The following is a 7,580-nucleotide window of genomic DNA, read 5'->3' as shown; positions in this document are numbered from 1 at the left end:
GTAGCAGAAAAGGTCTTGTCAATAACCAACTGTACTCACATTCAACATTTTTTTAAATTGGTGAGCTTTTTATTTGCTTTTGAAAAATGAAGTTAATTTTTTTAATCCTATGGTAATATTTTTCAAGTAGCTAATAATGTAGTTGAGCTACTGTTTGAATAAAATTGTAAAGATATTTTCCTAAACCCTGGAAATACCAAATTATATTGGAAATTGGTAGAAAACAAACTAGAGAAATTACAAAATTACTGAAATTAAGGTGATAATTTTCAATGAGGATGAGTTTTGTAAATAAAATGAAAATATACAAAAGCTGTTTCTGAGCCTAAAGTAATTTTTCCCTTCAGTTTTGCCACCACTATGGGTCATATTAACCTTATGAACACAAGTATTTAATTTTAAAATGTATTTAAATTTCTGTACTTTTAGAAGTTAATCTATGCTTGCACAAAAGAAATAGTAAGTTAGCTACGTTTCTGCTGGTTTCACTTAATGAACACTTAGATTATTAAGGGTAGTAAATGGGATGAAAGCCTTGCTATTTTATATATCATTATCACTTACAATTGATGGATATTGTATTGATACAAACACTTGAAACTTCTGTTTCAATTACTTGTTAGGCTTTATTTGCAATGTAAACTGTTTAGAATCCATATACAGACAAATTATACATTTAATGAGTAGTAGCCAAGAAAAAATATTTTGCACTATTCTAAATATGGACTATATGTAATTTGGTATGGTATAACTAGACATAACCTTATAGTGCATTTGAGTGATACTTTTATTGCCAGCTACTGATAATGAAGAAATTCTCCAAAGGGATGAGATATATGAAATCATTTTTTTTTAATTAGTTGGGGGAGAGGTGTTATCTAGTTCTAAATGTCCATTTGCTATGTATGAAGACTTTGATTCCCATAATTGACCACTTGCTGGATATTTGAATTACACACTAATAATGCCTGCATAAAATAAGATTTAAGTATGCAAGAGCCTTAAAGTGAAAAACATGATCTTTCTGACTGCCTTAAAATATGACTAGTTCTCCAACCCCGGCATAAAGTTCCTTTCCATGGGGTCTGTTCATTAAGTAATGCCTTAATAGTGTTAGTTTCTCGAGTGAGAACTAAAAGGGTCTTTTAGAGCTTTCACTTTTACATAGAGAATGGGAATTTAACTATTAAGTTTTAAAACCTTACTGTACATTACTATTTGAAGCACCCACTAACAGGATAAACACGACTGTTAACATCAGTAATATTTGTGGAAGTTTGAGGGTTTTTTTATTGTTTTGTATAACAAATTATCCAAGAAACTGGACTTGATGTAACTAACTCCAAGGACCAAGTTGTATCTTGAAACACTATGAATGAAAAATACAGTTACACAGTTCCAAAAAACTGTTAATTTTTAAGGGAATTTTTCAAGACAAAAGGCAAATATTTTGTTTGAAGCCTACAAGCAAATTCATTCAAAAAAGTGACTGTAACTGTGAAAGATTGCAACTATTGCAATCAATATAAAGTATCCAGACCAGTGATTTGTTTAATTACATTCACATTTTGTACATTCAATTTGCCTTTCAAAGCAGGAATCTTTTATAAAACTGAACAGAGAACTTTAAATTGTAAAGCTGGTGCTTAAAAGTATATAAAGTTTGATAAAAAGTTTCAAAAGAAAGGACCCTCATGAGGGCGGAGGGGTCCTAGGTCTGTTGATAAACTCATTGATGCTTTGTTTAGTCTTCCAAGTTTTCACTGTAAATAAAATACCTAACAATGTAATTTTGCTGTTTTCTGATAGAAAATGGAAGAAATAGTAATGTATGAAATTTATTACATGATAAAACAGTTTTCACCGATACTATGAAATCTTGACTTCCTCTCCTTTCTATCCTTGCAAAATGCCATACGGAATAAATCATTTTAGACATGAAACGCAGGTGGGCACTCTGAACTGTTTCTGGTCAATTGTATTATTGTAGAAATTGATAGAAGTACCAAATAAACTATGCACATCAAACAATTGTCTTTATTTCTTTAAAGTGATAAGAATTTTAAGGCTCTAATGTGCTTTATAAAATCTAAGACTCTTAGTAATCTATTGTATTTGAATACGATGAAAATAAGGTTTTGGAAATTAAATTGGCCTTACAATGCCTCTATATACTACTGTATGTAACTATTATTTATTTTAAATATATATGGTTGGGATATTTTTCCAATGGATTTCAATTATAGGATCAAAACAACTGGATTTAATCGAAGTGCACATTATTAAGAGTTTTAAAAACAGGATTTTGTGGGGGAAAACCTCAAATTTGCCTTTGGGAAAAGTTTACAGCAAAAGTCCACTATGCAAATAAAAACATTTTGTTTCAGTGCCAGTTTGCAGACATTTCTATCTGAATTCCCATAAAATTTTTCTGAAAAGTTCCAAGATCAGAGCTGGAAGTTATGCAGAAGAGTTAAGAGCATGTTACATGAGCATATACCCACCAAAACTTGGAACATTTGGTTGATTTTATAGTTCTTTGTTTAAACATGACAGTCAACAGTTGTGGAAAAAGGAAGACTGCAAACTGTACTTTTCTTCATAGATGAAGAAAACTTTGACTAAAATATGTTGTTTATATGACATTTTTTAATCATATACATTAGTAAACAATAGAAACCAGATACATTTAAACAAAACACCCTTTTTCCCCCTTGACTTTTAAGCTTTCCAATTAGATATTTTGACAATTTGAGTATAAACTGATTAGTGATAAAATGAGAAAACAAATGGCCCACTTAATGGGCTCCAGTAAACAGTTTATCTTTCAGATCTTAACATTAAAAATAAAAGAGGACAGGGCGGGTCCGGTGGCTCAGGTGGTTAGAGCTCCGTGTTCCTAACTCCGAAGGCTGCTGGTTCGATTCCCACATGGGCCAGTGGGCTCTCAACCACAAGATTGCCAGTTCGACTCCCGTAAGGGATGGTGGGCTGTGACCCCCTGCAACTAGAAAATGGCAACTGAACCTGGAGCTGAGCTGCGCCGCCCTCCACAACTAAGATTGAAAGGACAACAACTTGACTTGGAAAAAAGTCCTGGAAGTACACACTGTTCCCCAATAAAGTCCTGTTCCCCTTCCCCAATAAAATCTTAAAAAAAAAAAAAAAAAAAGGCTTGTGAGCAATACAAATAAATAAAAGAGGACTGGAAAAAACCCTTTTAAACTGGTTCCTCACCATTCTTTCTAGCCTACGATTCTGGAAAAAGCTGTTGAAACAACGGCACACCTAGCTTTTCTTAGATTTTATATTTTTATCCTCCTGTAAGGTATGTTGTTGGGGACTGACTGTCTCCCTAAAATTTGTTGAAACCCTAACCTCCAATATGATAGCATTTGAAGATACAGCCTTTGCAAGAAATTAGATTTTAGGCAACGTGATGGATTATGCCTTTATAGGAAGAGCTGTGAGAGCTCGCTTCTGCCCGTCTTGTGAAGACAGCAAGGAGACGGCCGCCTGCAAACCGGGAAGAGGGTCCTCACCAGGAACCCAATCAGCCAACACCTCCATCTCAGACTTCTCAGGCTGCAGAAATGTGAGAGACAAGCGTTTGCTGTCTACACCATCCAGTCGATGGCACAGCAGCTCGAGCTAAGACTTACCGGAAGGGAGGAGAAATGGAACTCCCCCAATATTGTTGTAGCGAGGACCTTGACAAGCCCCGATGGGTCCACGAGGAAACAACACAGTAGCCCCCCCTTATCCGCGGTTTCAGTTACCGATGGTCGACTGGTCGGAAAACACTACATGGCCAGTGGCGGGCCGTTGTGAGTCGCGTGATGAAGTCTCGCGTGGTCTTGCTCTGCGCTCCCGCCGCTGCTCCCATAGTGGCCCCCTCGGGTGTCGGATGGAGGGGTGGCGCCTCAGGCCTGTGCTCCGCACCCCGTTTTACTTCCTAGAGGCCCCAAAGCACGGAGCAGCGGTGCTGGCCTTCCGGGCTCGCCGCCGCACAGGCGCCTCCAAGGGCCAAGGTGAGTCCGGTATGTGCGGCTCGTGAGCCGGGCCTCGTTCACATGACACGACGGACTGGTCCGAGGGGCGGTGTCACGCGTGTGTGTCTGTCCACCCTGTCAGACGTATTAGAATAAAGCCGTGGCCCGGTGCTGCGGCCTCGGGCTCCCACGGGCACTAACCGAGGCTCCGCTGGGAGGACGGCCGCCCACAGCCCAGGGGGAGCTGTTTCGCGCAGGGTCACGCAGGTTTGCGAGCGCTGGGGTGGGCAAGGCGCGCGGAGCCTAGGAAGGAAGGAAGAGCGAGGCGGGGGTCCGATGAGTCGCTGCGGTGCTGGGTGCGGAGCGCCGGGGTCAGGCCGGGCTGGGGAGCCGTCCAGGAGGCCAGGCTCCTAGCGCCCCGTCGGGGACCGGGGCAGGCGCGGCTGGTCGGCTGAGGCCGGTGCCCCCATCTGCAGCCCGATCAAGCGTCCAGGTGGTCACTCTCCATCGCCCCTGCGTCTGGAGGTACCTGGGTAGGGCGATCATTGGCACGCCTGGCACCGGGTGCCCTGGCAGGACTGCCACTGAGTGACTGACATAGGATGACCAGAGTCCATTTTGTGTCCATAACGAATGCTCGGTACAAGTCTGTTGTTATAACTGTCCTGTTGCGCGTCTCTTCCTGTGCCTCATTTATAAATTAAACAAAAGCACAGACTATACAGGGCTCGATATTACCTGCGGTCTCAGGTGTTACCTGGGGGTCTTGGAACATATCCCTGAGGACAAGTGGGGACTACGGTACGTATTTCTGAGCCATTGTAATTATAATAGTCATTATATACGACGTGTCTACTCTCCACTGAGCACCATGCTCTGATTTATGTCATCTAATAGGTGTATCACTGTAAGTACCAGTTACAATTTGTTTTCACTGAGGATGGAATTCCTTGTGTCTACCTCCCCAAATCCCTCCCCTTGAACCCGACTTTGTAATAGCTCCGCATAACCAGTTAAAACAAGTTCTTCGTGGAATGGTATGTCAGCAGGGCACCCACTCAGTCCCAGATTGTTCCGGCCCTTCAGACACCCACTGGAAGTCCAGTTTGTCACCTGTGCTTCTGACTGACTGGCTATAGATGAGAGGCTCCCAGGAACTCCTCCCTTGTTGTCACGCAGCTACCTAACCATCTGTCCCCTCGTGCCTAGCGCTAAAGAAAGAAGAGTCTGTGAGACTGTTTCTTTCAGGGACTTTGCTTCACCTTTCTGCTTACACTTCATGTCTCTCTGTTTGGCCCCCAAAAGATGGTTGGTCAGCCAATGACGGATAAGATTCCTCACGGGAGGAAAAACCCAAGCCAGGAGGTACTGTGTGGGGACCACCAGGAGAACTCACAGGGTTGATAGAGGTGGGCACAAAGCCCACCTTCCCCAGGCTAAGGAGAGCTTCTGCCCACATGGCTATGTTCCTTCCCACAACCTGCTTGGGAAGTGAGCCAATGATGTACTAACGTCAGTTCTCCTTCCATTCTTAACAATAAGTTTCAGCATAAAGGATTTGTTCCTGGGGAGGCACATGTCATAATTGTTAAGACATCACGGGACTTTCGATTCCGGCTGTTTGCAGGCAAGTGTGATTGATGTGAATGTTTTCTGGTATGAGGTATGAGACTCACAGACCGTGGAGAAAACAATGCTACTTCCTTGTGTGTTCATCAATAAAAGCCAGAAGGCAGCCTGATTCGGGGCTCTCAGTCCTCTGAGGCTGGGAGACCCTTGGCCCCGTTTCATAACTTTCTTGATTTCTGTTTCTAACCCTTCGCCGCCCCTTCTCGTTCTCTCACTGCCCGTGTTGCGCTGGACACGACACTCCCTGGGTTCAATTAATTAGCTAGAGCAGTTCACAGAACTCAGACAAATATTTTACTTACTAGATTACCGATTTATTAGAAAAGGACATATCTCGGGAAGAGATGCAGGGTGAGGAGTGGGGAAAGGGCACAGAGCTTCCATGGCCTCTCCAGGCACCACTCTCCCTGAATCTTCACGTGTTCACCAACCAGGAAGCTCTGAGAACCTTGTCCTTTTGGGTTTTGTAGGCTCCATTACATCGGCGTATTAGATTAAATCACGGGGCATTACTGGTTGCCTTCAATCTCCAGTTCCTTTCCCCTCCCTAGACCTTGGCGGTGGGGCTCAAAGTTCCAACTGTCTCATCACTTGCTTGGTTCTACTGGCAACCACCTCCCATCCTTAGTGGGCATTGGACAAGCCACCTCATTAACACAACAAAAGACACCTTTCTGGCTCTGCTCACAGAAAATTCGAGAGGTTTTAGTATCTGGGTGCCAGGAAAGGGATGAAGGCGAAATATGTATTTCTTATAAATCACAATATCACACAAGGTAATAGACTTCCTTTACTCTCTAACAAAGATTTTACAACACAGCAAGCATGTAAAATTTCTCAGGACATAATGCAAAATAAAGGACATTCCTTTCTCTGTTCTATTCGTGTTATAACTTATCACGAGAATGAAATAGCCCAAATTCTTGTTTGATCAAGGTCTCCTGATGACGGTTTAAGTCCATGTAGAAAGCATCATTGATGGCAAGTAGCCAAAAAAGCCACAGTCGTCACCTACAGGACTATCCCAAGATTCCTTGGTTCATTTTGACCACAAAGCAGAAGCCCTCCTCTTCTCTTAAAAAGTACATATTCCTCCCTCTAAAGTTGTTCTTTTCCAGCATCTGGTAATCTGCCTATATGAGTGTGGGGTCATCTAGTAAAATGCTTCTTAGTCACTTAATATTAACTCAAGTACATTTCTGAATTGTTTCAAAAGTTCATCCTCATAAAAAACTGAAATATTCCTCCTTTTAATTTCTGTTGAAGAACTACACAAAATGAAAGGCTTTTATAGGTAGAAGGGGTGGTTTCAGGCGGGGCTCACCTTTCTTTGGTGGAAGCAGAGGGCCTATCAGGTGGATCTCCTCACTCGACCAGGAAATCCCAGACCGACTGGTTAAAATTCCATTCCTGAGAGAGGCTGAACCTGCATTTAGGTTAAATATTAGGTCTCGGTCTGGTGATGTTTGGTGACGTGGCCATAGCATAAGTGACTCCATTTTGGGCCTGAGGTCTCTTTTTTTCACACTGCTCATAGGTGCAGTTTCTGTTCTTTGGAACAACTAAGTCAATTAAATGACTGATTTGGTTTCTCTGAAGTAAGTTTCATTCCATCGTACAAATTTAATACACTTCTCTCAGTCTACTTCTCAAAGTGTGAAGTGTTGTCACAATATAACACCAGGACATATCCCTACCAAGTTCACAGTTGTATCAGTGAAAGCCTCACGTTTCAAAGAGAAATCACACAGTCCAAACCACTAAAAGCTGCAAAAGGTAAGGGGTTGACTTCTGAATAGTATACGTAATAAAGAATCCCAGATGTTTACCTTCAAGCTCTTGGTTGTAAAATGTATATATAAATTCCTAATAAGACACATTCTTCCCTAATCTTTTGCTATAACTCCACCCCTTCAGTTTTAAATATCCCTTTTTCTCAAGAATGAGCAGGCAGGAAGA

The sequence above is a fragment of the Rhinolophus ferrumequinum genome, chromosome 27 (assembly GCF_004115265.2).
Source record: "Rhinolophus ferrumequinum isolate MPI-CBG mRhiFer1 chromosome 27, mRhiFer1_v1.p, whole genome shotgun sequence".
In the NCBI taxonomy this organism is placed as follows: Eukaryota; Metazoa; Chordata; class Mammalia; order Chiroptera; family Rhinolophidae; genus Rhinolophus; species Rhinolophus ferrumequinum.
The sequence above is the reverse complement of the archived record's forward strand: the minus strand, read 5'-3'. Positions refer to the sequence as shown.